This window comes from Prionailurus viverrinus, chromosome B2 (assembly GCF_022837055.1).
Source record: "Prionailurus viverrinus isolate Anna chromosome B2, UM_Priviv_1.0, whole genome shotgun sequence".
NCBI lineage: Eukaryota > Metazoa > Chordata > Mammalia > Carnivora > Felidae > Prionailurus > Prionailurus viverrinus.
The window spans coordinates 5,250,804-5,266,136 of record NC_062565.1 but is presented as its reverse complement, the minus strand read 5'-3'; the positions used below and the strand labels follow the sequence as shown (position 1 = coordinate 5,266,136).

The following is a 15,333-nucleotide window of genomic DNA, read 5'->3' as shown; positions in this document are numbered from 1 at the left end:
TGCTTTTGCCACCCCCTATAAACTCTGGTGTGTTGTATTTTCATTTTTGTTTGTCTCAGGTATTTTTCATTTCCCTTTTGGTCTCTTCTTTGGTTCACTGGTGGTTCAGTAGCATGTTGTTTAATCTCCACATATTTGTGACTTTTACACTTTTCTTCGTGTAATTAATTTCTAGTTTCATACCAGTGTGGTCAAAAAGGATGCTTGACATGATTCCAGGCCTCTTAAATTTATTGAGACTTTTGTAGCCTAACAAAGGATTATGATCTATCCCAGAAAATATTCAACTCTTTATCAGGTAAATTACTTATCTCTATTTCATTAAGGTTTTTTCTCATTTGGAATGGATTCCTCTTTTTTTTTTTTTTTTTTTTTTTTTTTTGCTGTGTTGGTTTTCATACAGTATGTGAAACAACCAAGCCTCCCAGTCTTGAGGAAGTGGTTTTGTGTAGCAAATGATCCTGGTTCAACCCTGCCCTAGCCCTCTGTCATCTCCCACACCTTTGAGCTTGCCCATGCAGCCTATTAGATATTTAACGGCTCCCAGTAGCTGAAGTGCCAAGACTTGTCAGCGTCCCTAAGGGGAGATTCTCAGCACCTAGACTCAGGCTGTTGGGAAGCCAGAGCCTCAGGCAGCAGCTTTTAAAAGTATGTATAAATATATACAGTCCTACATATGCCCTTGGGGACCACAAGCATAATCCCCACTGGCCTGGAGATCTGGCAGGGTCCCACGGGCATCAGTCACAAAATTTAGGGCTCTAGACATAAAAACAAGGGTACCAGCTGTGAGTAAAGTTCCCGTCTAGGAGACACTGGTGCTCTGGAGCATGGCAGAGAGAGAATGTGAAGACAGCACCCACCTTCCACAGTCTCTGGAGAAGACTGGAGTTAGCCCCTCGTATAATTTAGAAGCCTGCTTCTCAGGCTGCCATCATGATTAGCTAATAGACCTCCTTCACAGAAAGACAGAGCTCCTGGGTCTGTTGCCTTTTGCTTGGTCCTAGGGGTGTGGTAGCTCACAGAAGCACTCTTTCTCCATTGGTTACAGTCTTGTGGGAACCACAAGCATAAGCCCCACTGGCTGCCAGAGCCAGGCAATGCGGCAATGTTCCCTGGCAGTAACTGCAAGAATGGAGGTGTGAGATGGGGATATAGAAGTTCCTTTCTGGATGACACCAACTATTACAATCCCAAAGCCAGGTGGTCAAGAGGTGTCCCTTACTTGGGAGCCTCAAAGACTGAGGGACCAAACTCATACAAAAGCCTCCTTCCAGGAGATACTGATGTTCTAGAGCCCAGTAAGGATAGAGTGCAAAGGTGGCACCTGCCAGTGTCCATCCCTGGATAGTGTTCCAGCAGGCTCCTTGGATGTCAGCATTAAATTAGACATCTGCCTCTCAGGCTGACACTTCAGTAGAAGGAAGTGAGCCTCCTTCACTTTGAGTGTGAGCACAATCTGCTGCTTCTGAGCTTGACCTCGGAGCAGGTGAGTCCAACCACGCAAGGCTTTTAAGAGATGTCCTCCAGATCACTGCTATCTTGTGGGTCTTAGGACGCAGGCCCCATTGCTCTTTAAAGTTAGCTATTTAGGGGGTCTATCTCTCAGGAACAGGCTCTAAATGCTGAGGCGCCCAGTGTGGTGTTTGAACCATTCACTCCTCGGGAAGGAATTTCAGGTTTTGAGTTTTCTCCCACCTGTGGGTTTGCCTTGGCCAAGGGTGGGGTTTAAACGTGGGGAGTTTATGTCCCGGCCTCTCCTTCCTGCTTTGATGCACCTTGTTTCTCGTTTACCTTATGTGTAGTTGCCACTCAGCCAGCCTTTAGAGTTTTTTAAAACGTTTGTTCCACATGTAGCTGTAGACTCAGGGTGTCCACAGGAAGAGGTGAGTTCAGGATCTTTCTCTGTCGCCATCTTAAACTGGAACCCATCATCTTTTTTTTTAAATGCATCAAAGACCTTAGGATGCAAAGAAATCTAAATGAACTAAATTCCAGAGAGGGATGAGCCTTTTCTAAATGAGAAGAAATCTATAGCTGCTTTCATCCCCCGGGGCACAACAGGCAGAAAAAAAAAAAAAAACCTTCCAGAGACAGCCAGTCCATGGGCTGACGTGACAGAGAAGACCGAGACGTAGGGCACACATCCTCATCATCCACTAAATTCTTCCCCACGAGACCTTTAAGTGCACAGAAGTGTAACAAAAGCTAAGAGCAGGGTAAAAGAGCAGAGGAAGCAATCCCATGGCGTGGAAGGCTAGAGGTGGGGCTGGAGAACAGACAGAAGACTCCAGTGATGTCCAGGTCTGGGCAGTTTTCAACCCGCTGCTTTTGCACTGGGTCCTGGGGCGAGCAAGTCCATGCACAAGCCCTTTGAGAGCCAAGTTTCCTACAGCCGTTTGGGTCTGTTGGACATAAGCCCTGTTAGTTTTCAAAGCCAGACATCTGGAAGGCTCGTCTCTCCAGAGCATGGTTCCAAGGACTGGGGGTCCCACACCCCTTGCTCCTCAGGGATGTGCTCCATTTTTGCAAGACCCTTCCATCTTGTAGCGAGCTGTTCTGGGAGTGGGGTTTTTTGCAAGACTATGCCTCTGCCTCTCCTAGACATCTTGACATGGCCTTTTTATCTTTTGTCGTCAAGGAGACATTCAGCTAGTTCTCAGGTCTCTTTCAGAGAGAATTGTTCTATAGACAGCTGTACATTTGGAGTGCCTGTGGGAGGTGGTGAATTCAGGGTCTTCCTAGGCCGCCATCTTGAACCTCCTCCAGATTTTTCAGTCAACGCAAAATTACATGATATACATAATGCCCATCTGCTCTATTCATTCTCGTAACAGATTTAAAGGGTTTTTTTTAAACAAATACAGATTTTAACCTTGGATATTTCTTACAAAACATATCCTTTATGATATCTGACATACTAAAATGTCTTTTTTCTCATACTGAGCTCTCCAGGACTTAAGAAAATTAAGTTCCAAAAAATACCGTTAATCTGGAATACTATAGCTCCTAGGTATTTGGGGTATGATCCTCTATTGAGAGTGAAGAAAAACAAACATGGAATGTGTAGCTCGAAAATCTGTCATAATTCAGCAATATGTCAATACATTGTCCAACTCCATCATTCTGTGATCATGCTAATGATCATGTGATTCATGTTTCCTATGCTAAAGAATACTTCTGTCCACACCTAAATGTTGGTTCTTCCCCCAGAGTTACATCCATGCACTCTACACTCTTATGTACATACTGTAAATACGTATTACATACCTAACGTTTATTTCTTTTTGGGAGAGAGCAAGCTCAAATGGGGGAAGGACAGAGAAGGAGAGAGAGAATCCCAAGCAGGCTCCATGCCATCAGCACAGAGCCCAATACAGGGCTCGAACCCATGAGCCGTGAGATCATGACCTGAGCCAAAACCAAGAGTTGCACACCCAATTGACTGAGCCACCCAGGTGCCCCCCTGTACTCTTTTCTTTATAACTCAAACACTCTCCCTAGTCAAATTTATCCAACTCAATGTTATTTATTAACATCATTTTGTTGATAATGATCAAATATCTATCTTTAGTCTAGATCTTTCTCCTGACACCAAGCCATTTTTTTTAGCACATGCTATGCCCAGAACTGTATCAAACACCTTCCATACGTTACCTTAACTTTTTACGTCATTTTCATATGATAGTTATTTTCCAGTAAGTTTACAATTGTAAAACACACCAGAATTTATAAAATGCTTTCATTTACAGTGACATTTGTTCCTCAAAATCACATTATAGGGTTAGTATTACTCCAATTGTATAAATGGGAAAACACGAACCTCTCTATCTGTCAAGGTCACACAGTAAGCAAAGAAGTGGACCCATGAATCCGTGTCTTGTTTCCCAGTCCATGCAGGATCCATTCCTAATGCTAATGGTGCCCAAGACAGAAGTGGGCCACCAATAGTAGACACATATTCACACCTATTTAAATAAGATCTTTCTTGAATTATCTACCACTGAATATATATAAATATTTATATATAGGCAAGCCCAGAATGCCCTTATTCAGTGGTCTCCATATTTTCTCAAGACCACTCAACTTTCTTTCCCTTTGCCTGCTACCTATCAAATATTCTTTACATGATTATATCAGTACAATTTATAGAACCCCAATAGAATGAACATTGAAATCTTTTACCCCCCAAACTTCTAGAAATAGGCATGGTGGCAAAATCAGCCCAGCCACGGAGATATTTTGGGGAGAAAATATTCATTGCTATATAATAATGAAAAATTCCAACTACTCTAACCTCACTGAGAACCTAGTTATAGAAGATGTCTCTAATTATAATGAACAAGCTGGTTAGAACATTCCCAGAAGGGTCCAATTAGTTTCCATGAGCTGATGAAACCACTCATCTCTACCTGGATCCTCTACAGGTCCCCATGCTGTTGTAACCAGTCCAGGGGCGGATTCCCAGAGGAAGGAGTTGGATTCATCTGTCAGGTGTGAATTAGTATCTCTTATGCAGAGGGTTATTTTTCTGCCAGTAAAGGATACCTTGGCACTGGTTTGCAGATTTATCTTTTTAACTACTCTCTAAATGAATGCCTCCTTTCTTTGAAACAGGAAAACCACCCAAAACAAAGTCACAAATAAATGACATGGCCATTCAAAACCACAGTAGCAAGGCAAAGGATTTCCTTCTAGCTTAAAAGTAACCTGAAAGTGACATGTCATTATAAATTTGTCCAAACCCACAAAACGTACAGCAGAGTGAACCCTAATGTAAATATGGACTCTGGGTGATTATGACGTCTCAATGTACCACTTGAACAGATTGATGTTGATAATGGGGAAGGCTATATACATGTGTGGGGGCAGGGAACACATGATCTCTGTACCTTCCCCTCAATTTTGCTGTGAAAATGAAAATACTCTAAAAACTAACATCTAGGGGCACGGGGTGGCTCAATCAGTTGAGCATCTGACTCAAGTTTGGCTCAGGTCATGATCCCAGGGTTGTGGGATCAAGCCCCATGTCGGGTTCTGCACTGAATGTGGAGCCTGCTTAAGAGTCTCTCTCTCTCTTGCTCTCACTCTCTCTCCCTGCCCCCCTCCCCAGCTCACACTCTCTTTCTCTCCAAAAAGTAAATAAAAAATAAAAACAAATAAAAAATAAAAAGTATCTAATAAAAATAACTTTAAAAAATAAAGTGTCCAGGTTGTTAAATCTTCTTGCATTTAAAAAGCAGAATGCCATCAATTTTTGTCAAATTTTGAACAGTCAAATCAATTTCCCAGCATACTACAAATCTTTAAACTACTGCCATTCTGGTTTAAAGTTTCTCTTTATTGCATTTTGTGGAATATTTTTTAGATCATCCTAAACATTCTGAATATGTAATATCAAACCTCACATTTATTACCTTTATTCTAAAAATATTACCCACAATGGGCACTTTACCTTATAGGAAAACTGAATGTGCCTTGAGTCATTTTTAAGGCATTTATAAGTAGGTCTGCATGAGTTTCCCTAATGCTGTGCAGAAGAGGATAATATCACCCCCATCAAGTTAAAAAATAACCAATTAACCCAAGAGAACTCAGGAGGAATCACAGGAAATACCACCAGCCAAGCATTGCAAACTTATTTTTTTCATTGTTTGCCTTTTCTTTTGTATTCCTTCTTAACTCATTCCACCACACTTACTATTTTACCACAGTCATTTTTGTTTGTTTTGTTTTCCCAACTGGGATTTCAGTTCCCAAACCAATCCAGGCAATGGAATGTAAAATTTCCACTAGGAATGCAGGGCAGGGGGAAGTGTGTCCAGAGCAATGCGAGATGAAAGTTAGCAATGCTGAGTATGCAGCGCGGTCCCTGTGGGCGGGCAGAGTGCAGCTTCCACCTGCATTTAAATAGGTCACCGAGTCCCCAAGACTCCCACTCAAGAATGTGCCAAAGGTCCATGATGTACGGTCGTTCATTCATCAGCACTAAGGAAGCTATTAACCCACCAGCAGACGGCCAGGGGAGGGCCGCAGCACTGACTGTGCTCCCTGCTGGGGATGCAGTACCGAGGAGGGCAGACAGGGGCCGCCATTCTCACCGAGCAGCCTGCGGGGTGGGGTGCGGTGGGGCAGTGAACAAGGCGGCACCACGTTACTGAGAAGCACGGAGCTGGGCCTCGGCTTCAAGCCCTTAGCGGCCCAACTCCTACCTGAGCCACTGAGGCAGGTCACCTCACCAACCTGGGTAGCGTCCACCCGGCCGTAGGAGGAGGGGACCCCATCCTGGGCCTCTCTCGGTTCCCTTCAAATTCTCACAGTATCCAAAAGTATTCAAGTATTATTAAAATGCAACCTATCTTGAACTAAAAGTAAAGCTTTTAAACTTAAGCTATTACAAATATCATTTGCTAACCCTACGTGTCAAAGAATTGCCAAGGCAATGGAGATCTCCATGGTTTGGATTAAAACGTCATTATGTACACCAAGTGGGACCCATTACAGGTATCCTCTCGTAACTGTTAGAAAAATTAATATAAAATTGACCCAGGTGGGTTTTTGATAAAATCTTCCATCAACTTCAGCTTCAACTGCGGACAAGATGGCGTGTCTGCAGCCGTGCACCTCACAAAACAGGTATGACGGTAATTAAATCTGAATTCTCAAGAATCAGTGACGGACCAGTGGTCGTGAAGACCACAACCACTCCCTGAGCTGGTCATGACACTTTATATTGCTCACAGAAAGACCAACGACGCCGCTGACTCTCACTGTTCAGAAAATATCCATCTTGTTTACTCTCAACAAAGAGGGTTCACGCATTCAGTGACTTCTATCTACTGTGCACCAGGCATTGGGGTAAGTGTCGAGTATTCGCCGGTAAATAACTCCAGGTCCCCGCCCTCGTGAAGCCCACGGTATAGTGCAGGGGTAACAAACAAAAAGTAAAAAAATAAAATAAAACAAACAAGTGCATAATCACAAATTACGGAAAGTGCTCTGAAGAAAATGAAGTAGTCGCGAGATACGACAGGTGGGAGGCAGGAGTGTGGAAGGTAAGAGGGGAAAAGAGCAAGCCGCAGGCACATGCTGGGCCTCCTGAGCCAAGGAAAGGAGGCGAGATGTTAGCCTAAGTGCAATGAGTCTCGACCACAGATTTCTACAAGGGTGGCTCTGGCTGCCACGTGGAGAGTAAGTGGAGAAACCAAAACAGGAAGCAAGGAGACCTTACTTACTTACGTCCACGTAAGGGACGGTGGTGGCTCCTCCGAGGGGATGACTATGGGGAAAGAAAAAAGGAGGTAGAGCCAGGACACACTGGAGGTAGAAATTAGAAGTTCCCGGAAGAAGCGTGTGGAGAGTGAGGGAAAGAGGGCTTGAGCGGTTGGACATACAGTGGTGCTGCATCTGAGGCAGACAAGAAAGATTTGCCCCGGCTGGAGAATCAAGAGTTTCGTTTGGGACGTTACGCCGGAGATGTCCATGAGACCTCCGAGTAGACCTCCGTGTCACCACGTAGGCGAGCTGCAGCTCATGGAAGAAGCCACAAGAGATGCAAACTGGGGGCGATCAGCATGTGCGTGGCATCTAAAGCCATGAGGCTGAGTGCACTCGCCAGGGGAGGGCACGGAAAGCAAAGACAGGGGCTCAGGACCCAGGCTGGGGACTGGATGACGGAGGAGAAAAAATTCCCCAGGAGACGGGAGAAAAGTGGACAGACAGGTAACAGGTAAACCTAGAGAGTGCAATGTTCCGGAAGCTGAGAGAGAGGACCAGGTGTGCAGAGACGGATGAAGAGGGGGACAGGAAAAAATGCTCACTGGATTGGTCAACACAGATACCACTGGAGAGCTTGACGAGAGCATCCGGAGAGGAAAGCAAGACACGGGCTTCTACTGAAGAGTTCAGGGCTTGAAAAGGGGGTAAAGAAGTGGAGAGGGCTCTTGCTGCTTGGTATTATCAGCGTCGGTAGGAAACACGGCAAGTTTAGGACACGTTCCTTACTATTCATACCAGTATCTGTATCTGCTAAAGCCGGGACATGTAGAAGGCATTTAGAACAGGGAAGAAAGAATTTCCAGCTTCCCTGGAAACACAGAAGCAGCTCAACTCAAGAAGCCGACCCAGGGAGACTTTTGGGATCACACAATTGTGAGCCTCACATATGTGTGGTCATAAAATAGGCAGATGCTAAGCCCGACCTCAAGAAGACACACGGGACCTTGTTGGCCAGAAGAGGCACAGAGGTCACCTGGGCAACAGAGAGGGAAGAATGAGTCCCAGAAAAGCAACCATCACATCTGCACCAGGCTCATCCGATAAAACTGGTTAAAATTGGAGAATTCGTGCTAAATTAGTACCCTACTTTCCTCTTTCCAAAGGGACTTCTTGAAGCATTTCAACAAACAAGAGAAACACATGCCAAAATACTGCCAAATTCAGAGTGCTTTAAGAAAATCGAAACTCCTGCATGTACTTGAGATGAATTAAATACCATTCTCTCAATGCGAGGAACTGTATGGAAAAACTACGTTACTGATAACATTAAATTAATAGAATAGTTCTTCAAAACTCTGTGGAATTTCATATCCGGAGCTCTAATATGGGCTGTGTGTGCCCTTTGGCACTGAATTTCTCACATTTATTCTGAGAGAATAATTCAGAAGTAGGAAAAAACTATATAACTTAAAGATGTTAAGTAGAATATTACAGAGCAAATAGAAATTATCCAAAAATAACTGTAATGGATTGCATCAATAAAAGTATATATTAACTATCAAAAATGATGACAAACACCATGTAAATGTGAAAAATATAAGAGAAACAATATAAGTAAAATACAGTGAATAACATAAGGTATGCATAAAATGTATGTAAGATACGTATAAAATTTGTGTAAGATGTATTCTGTGATTACAACGTTATGCATAAGTAGATAAAAGACAGACGTATGTATGGAGAAAAAGTGGAAGAGAATTTACAAAAATGAAATCCAATTGTTTCAGTGACAGTCCCAGGGAAAATACAGTTTTCACTAAATTGTTTTTTACTTATTCTAAACTAGTATTTTGATCATTTTTAAGCTGCTATTTTAAAAATTAATTTTAGCAAGGTGGTACCTGTGCATGAATAAACAAAGTCCAAAAACAAACCAAAGTGAGCATACTGGCAGTTTAGTATATGGTAAAATTGGGATCTCAAATCACGGGGGCAGAGACAGATTTTCAATAAATGATACTGAGAACTGGGTAACCCTGGTGTCTTGGGAGAAAGATAAAATTACATCTACACCGCGCACCGTAGACAGGACATCACCTTAGTCAAGTGCCCAAAACAAGTATCGCTAACGAGAAGGCCTATCACCGTCATGTACTCTAAATGTACAAAACAAGAGGGTTAGTTGTCCCATGAAAATAAAAGCTTTCCTCCCCACCTCTTCTCAGAGGATTTACTTTAGAAAACCTGCACTTGCAAGTACTTTCTCCTGGCTTTGAAACGTACGCGAAACGTTTCTAAAGATTAGGTACCCTTTAGTCCACTTCATGTCCCAAGTCCTTCTCAGGTACCAAGAATGTCAACATCAAGCCACACAGCACCACTATTTCCCGGTTTCAAGTAGGTGGACAGGAGCCTAAATTCTCTGGGCACTTTGCTCCAAGTTGCAAAACTACCTCCTATTATAAAGATAGCTTGGTTTTCTTCTGAGTAAGGCCAACGAGCTCACACAGATTGGTCACCCCAATTACCAGGTGAATTTAGGATGAACCATGTGTGACAAATTGTGCTCTCAAGTCCTCTGCCTAAAGACCAGTTATTTTTGATCTTCAAAATGTGTGTGAGGGCCTGCATCTGCCTGGGTATATGAAAGAGTCAGATTTCCTTCTGTCTTTGCAATCTCTGGCCTGTGATACACATCGTATCCTGGTTTAATGCATATTCAATAATATTAGTGCTTTCTTTCTCTACTACCTTTGTGAAGAGGATTTCTGGATTAAAAAGAGATTTGGGATTTTTTTGTGGGTTTTTTTTAATATTTATTTATTTCTGAGAGAGAGAGAGAGAGAGCAGGGGTGGGGCAGAGAGAGAGGGAGACAGAGAATCTCAAGCAGGCTCCGCACTGTCAGTGCTGAGCCAGACGCGGGGCTTGAACCCACGAACCATGAGATCATGACCCGAGCTGAAATCAAGAGCTGGGTGCTCAACCGACTGAGTCACCCAGGTGACAGGTGCCCCAGAAATGTTTGCTTTTAAATATATTTCTCCAGCAGTATCCACTGATACGCACTGAGCAGGCACAACCTCAACTCAATCACAAGAAAACATCAGGCAAACCCAAACGGAAGGACATTCTACAAGATAACTGACCTTCAAAGTGGTCAAGGTCATGAAAAATGGAGGAACAGTACCAGGTTAGTAGAAAGTAAAGAGACATAATAACAACTAAAAGCAGTGGGGGCTCCTGGATTGGATCTTGGACCAGAAAAAAAAAAGACATCAGCGTCAAAACTGACAAAATTTACATAAAATCTGTAAAAGAGGAGACTGTATCCTTTTTAAATTCCTGCTATCAATAACTATACTATGGTCGTGTAAGGTGTTCACAAAGGAAGCCAGATGCAGTAAAGCATATAAAAGATTCTCTGTATTATTTGGCAACTTTTGTCTAAAACAACTTCAAAATAGAAAGCTAAACAAATGTAGTGTTTAATACTCCTTATCATAACTAAAAATCTAACATATAGTAGGCCTCCCCCACCCTGTCTGCACCTCCCCTGCCCGGTCCTCCCCCAATCATCAGCCACAACTCTGCATTTAAAATGTAACAGAAAGTAAAAATAAATACCTTTTGAGAAAACCAACAATAGCCTCCATTTGTACTCAGACTAAGTTTAAGCATCTGTCATGTGATTACATTCGGTTTTCGTTCTAGTTTCAGAGAAAGCTGACCCTCTTATCACTTTGTTAAGCCAAGAGACAAGTTGAAAAGAAGAAGAAAAAAAATAGCCAAGCTATATCTGACATGAAATTACTTATTTCTGGCACTCCTAAATCAGGGAAGAAAGTACAGTTACTCCCCCAAAGATCAGTCAGGTCATGGGTTTGGTCACCAATATGCAAAGCAGCTTACAAACAATGGTTTGTCTGAACCAGTGAACCTGGCTTAACTGGAAATATATTTGCATTCCCTTAGGGTAGAGCTAGGTCAAAAGAACCTCACTGTTGTATCAAAACTGCACCACCCAGGAGGTCAAAGCACATGATGTCCAGAAGGTACAGTGAGGATTTTTTTCTTAATTAAAAGCATTAAAAAAATCTCAAAAAGTCACAGTTCAAAATGATCACTGGCCCAGTGATGCCCCCTTTTATGTAATTAGCCCACTGTGAGCTTACCTCCTGCCCACCTGAATGAGATACCTTCACCTAAGAACAGAAGATTAATGACAGGGCAACAACCCTTTTAAGGAAGACGCAGGAAGAAATAAACTCTGTATTTGGCCCATTAAAGACTTAAGATTTGTTAAAAAAAAAAAAAAAAAGTTGATCGATACTTTGTTACTTTGTGTCTCACTCATGAATCATCGTCACTTGCCACTTTTTCATATTTCTGTCCCTTCTCCATCTGGATTGCCTGGGTGAAGGTGGCTCAATGAAGAGCCTGGGCACTTTGGCATCTAAAATATGTTTGACGGAATCAAAGAAGACAACAGACAGAAGAGTTTCACAGCAAACACAACTGAGGGAGGCCAAGTTCTTCTCACTCCCAGTCTGCCGATCCCAGGGAAAGCCTAGGAACCAGGGGGTCCCTGGAGTGAACCTCACCTCGTGGGATAATCCCAAACCAGCATCTCCAGAGCTGCCTGGTCCACACCCAACACCCCACCGAACACCACTTCCTCCCAAACCGCCCCCTTTTCTTTCCAGATAACAGCTCTCGCAGGCCACCATCTTTGACTACTGCAGGAACAGCTTTTGCATTACTGCAAGCAGGCGGCTCAGGAGGTCCTCCTGGGGACAGGAAAAGCAGTGTGGCATGTAGGGTCCTCTGCTTCTATTGCACCCTCTGGAGAAACTCTGGAAGTCTTGATGCCTTAACCAACTAGCCATCTTGGAAGGGTAATTAACTTGGACCTTCCCACCCACTGCGAAGACAGGGGGACATTGTGCCCTCCACACTGAGGGCTAATTTAACTGTCCCTCACATGTCACACCAGAGGCCATTTCTGCAAGGCTGTTGTACAAAGAGCAAATTAAAGATTTCAGTTACGTCAGCACCGCGTCCTTGTCCGGGAGTTTTCAACAAATGTGTTCCACAAAATCGTCTACAATCCCAAGCAGGTGGTGTGGATTTTTATTAGTTTTATTAGTTTTAAATAATTTTATTATTTTTTATAAATAATCGTTTTTTTATAAATTATAAATTATAAATTTTTATAAATTAAGTTTTATTAATTTTATTAGTTTTATTAGTTTATTGGTTTATTAGTTTTAAAAATAAATTAGTGGGGGCGCCTGGGTGGCTCAGTCAGTTGAGTGTCCAACTGATTTCTGCTCAGGTCATGATCCTAGGGTCGTGGGATCAAGCTCCACACTGAGCTCTGTGCTGAGTGTGGAGCCTGCTTGAGATCCTCTCTCTGCCCCTACCCCACTCACACACTCTCTCTCTTTCTCTCTAAAAAATTAATTAAAAATAAAAATAAATTACTGGAGAACATTTTTCTGTCTCTCTCCTCTGTCATCACTTTCTCAGACCACAATAGGGTATATTCCTTAGCATAGTAGCAAGGTTTTCAGAAAACAAATGCATACCTTTAAGGGTCAGATGAGTCCCATTTATTTCACCATGTCTCTGCTTTTTAAATAAAAGTGAGAGGACCAAAAGCTGTTTTCAGTCACACAACCTCACCATTCTTACTACCACATATTTCCTGCCATTATTTCTGGCCTCCTTCTCCCACTCCCATTGTTGAATCCCAGACCAGAAACCAGTATAATTTTTCTTTAATGCCATCCTATGTGGAAACCTCATATGAGAGTTGAAATTATTGATCAGGTTTCACAGGAAATTCCAAATAAAGGAAGGAAGGGAGGGAGGGAGGGAAGAAGGAAGGAAGGGAAGAAAGGAAGCAAGGAAGAAGGAAGAAAAAGGAAGGAAGGATGAAGGTAGGGAGGAATAAAGGGAGGAAAGAAGGGGAAAGGAAGGAAAGGAGGAAGAAAGGGAGGAAGGAAAAAAAGAAAATTTCTGCTCTGACCAAATGAAGTAACTGAAGAAGCATATGTACCTACACATAATTTGCAATTTTGTTAGTAAGCACACCTTCCCAAAACCTCCAATTCTCTCTATTGATGGAAAAAAAGAAGGGATACAGATAATCAAAACACTGACTAATCCAAGAGTCATTTAAAATTAAAACTTATTAGGGGCGCCTGGGTGGCGCAGTCGGTTAAGCGTCCGACTTCAGCCAGGTCACGATCTTGCGGTCCGGGAGTTCGAGCCCCGCGTCGGGCTCTGGGCTGATGGCTCAGAGCCTGGAGCCTGTTTCCGATTCTGTGTCTCCCTCTCTCTCTGCCCCTCCCCCGTTCATGCTCTGTCTCTCTCTGTCGCAAAAATAAATAAACGTTGAAAAAAAAATTTTTTAAATAAAAAAAAAAAATTTAAAACTCATTAAAATCAGCATTTACGATGTATTTACTATCTCCCTTTTCAGCTCAAGCTAATGTTTAAACGAGTCTTCCTTTTTAGAACATATCAACCACCAAAAGAAAATCCCCTCAAATGCTTCCATGATAGTAGAAAATCAGTCCAAATTTTAAAGGGTACTATGAACGATCCATAAAAAAAAAAAAATTGCACAAAGATTATTAAGAGTTGGTGGACATGGGCTGCCAGGGTGGTTCAGCCGGTGAAGCATCTGACTCTTGGTTTTGGCTTGGGTCATGATCTTGTGGTGGTGGGATCAAGCCCTGCATCAGGCTCTGCCCTCACAGCACAGAGACTGCTTGGGATTCTCTCCGCCCACCCCCACTCTGCCTCTCCCCTGCTCATGCTGTCTCTCAAAATAAATAAACCTAAAAAAAATTTTTTTCAAGAAAACATAGAAAAGAAGCCATAGTTTATCTAGCATGTGATAAGCAAAACAATACCCACTAGTGGCCATAATCAATAAAAACTAAGAATGAAAAACAAAAACAAACCACAAGAAGGTATGAAGAACTCCCACTTCCAGACTCATTTAACCCGCAGCACCATGCACTGTGGTTATAGTGTTTGTTGACTGCTGTCTCCCCAGACCTCACGCCGTGAGCCCAGGGATGCTCTATCACACCCGGTGCATCCAGTGCCTGGTGCCCTGCCAGCCACAGCAGCAAACACCTGCGGAGCCGTCCACGGAGCCGTCCACGGGCTACGAACAAGCCAGTCAGGCCTCCTGGACTAGCAGAGCTCACAAGTAACCAAGCACGATGTGTAGCCTAGGTTAGGAAAGGTAAGGTTTATACCACATCACTAATTCACAGTTGAGGAAACCGAGGACACGAGGCAACCCAGGCCAGGACCTTGGACTACTAATCCTGAGATCCTTCGACGTGACACAAGCATTTTGTTTTCGTTTCTACTGACACTGTCTTTATTGACCCACTAACTCGAGACCAGTCCATGCTAACATCTTCAGAGTCTTCAGCGTGTAATGGGTCTGAATCTCACATATATGTAATTAGCTTCCACTGCCGCAATCCACTCGTAATCCATCTTCTAATGTTATAAACTTGTAATAAAGAAATGGGGTGTTTCTAGTAAGCAAAATGAATATTCTTTAAATACAGAATTTTTGAAAGCCTAGTCTCTATGCTAACGGGTCTTTCCCCTTGAATTTATTAGTCTCGCTTAATATGTATCTAGCTCGATTTACACTTTATTTTTTTATGTTTGTTTATTTTTGAGAGAGAGAGAGAGAGAGAGAGAACAAACATAAGAGGGGGAGGGCTAGAGGGACAGGGGAACAGAGGATCTGAAGTGGGCTCCATGCTGACAGCAGACAGCCAGATGTGGGGCTTGAACTCATGAACCTTGAGATCATGACCCAAGCTGAAGTTTGGATGCTTAACCAACTAAGCCACCCAGGTGCCCCTCGATTTACACGTTAATGACCACCATCGGTTGCTCTCCAACAGATGGCTAAAATGCCACGCACAAGAAAATGAGATCTAGATGAATGTTCTTCCCTTTCAAGGAAGATGATGTAGACTACTTTCTGATCAAAGGATAAATTCCCTGACAATGAACAAAAATGGTGTAAATGTGTCCAAAGATGTCTAATACGCGGGATTTGTTCAAGA

General features: G+C 42.9%; 1 protein-coding gene across 1 annotated transcript in view; it reads right to left on the bottom strand.

The window, feature by feature from the left end:
* DCDC2 (doublecortin domain containing 2) overlaps positions 1 to 15,333 on the bottom strand; it is a 166,705-nt gene that overhangs the window by 124,940 nt on the left and 26,432 nt on the right. The window lies entirely within an intron of this gene.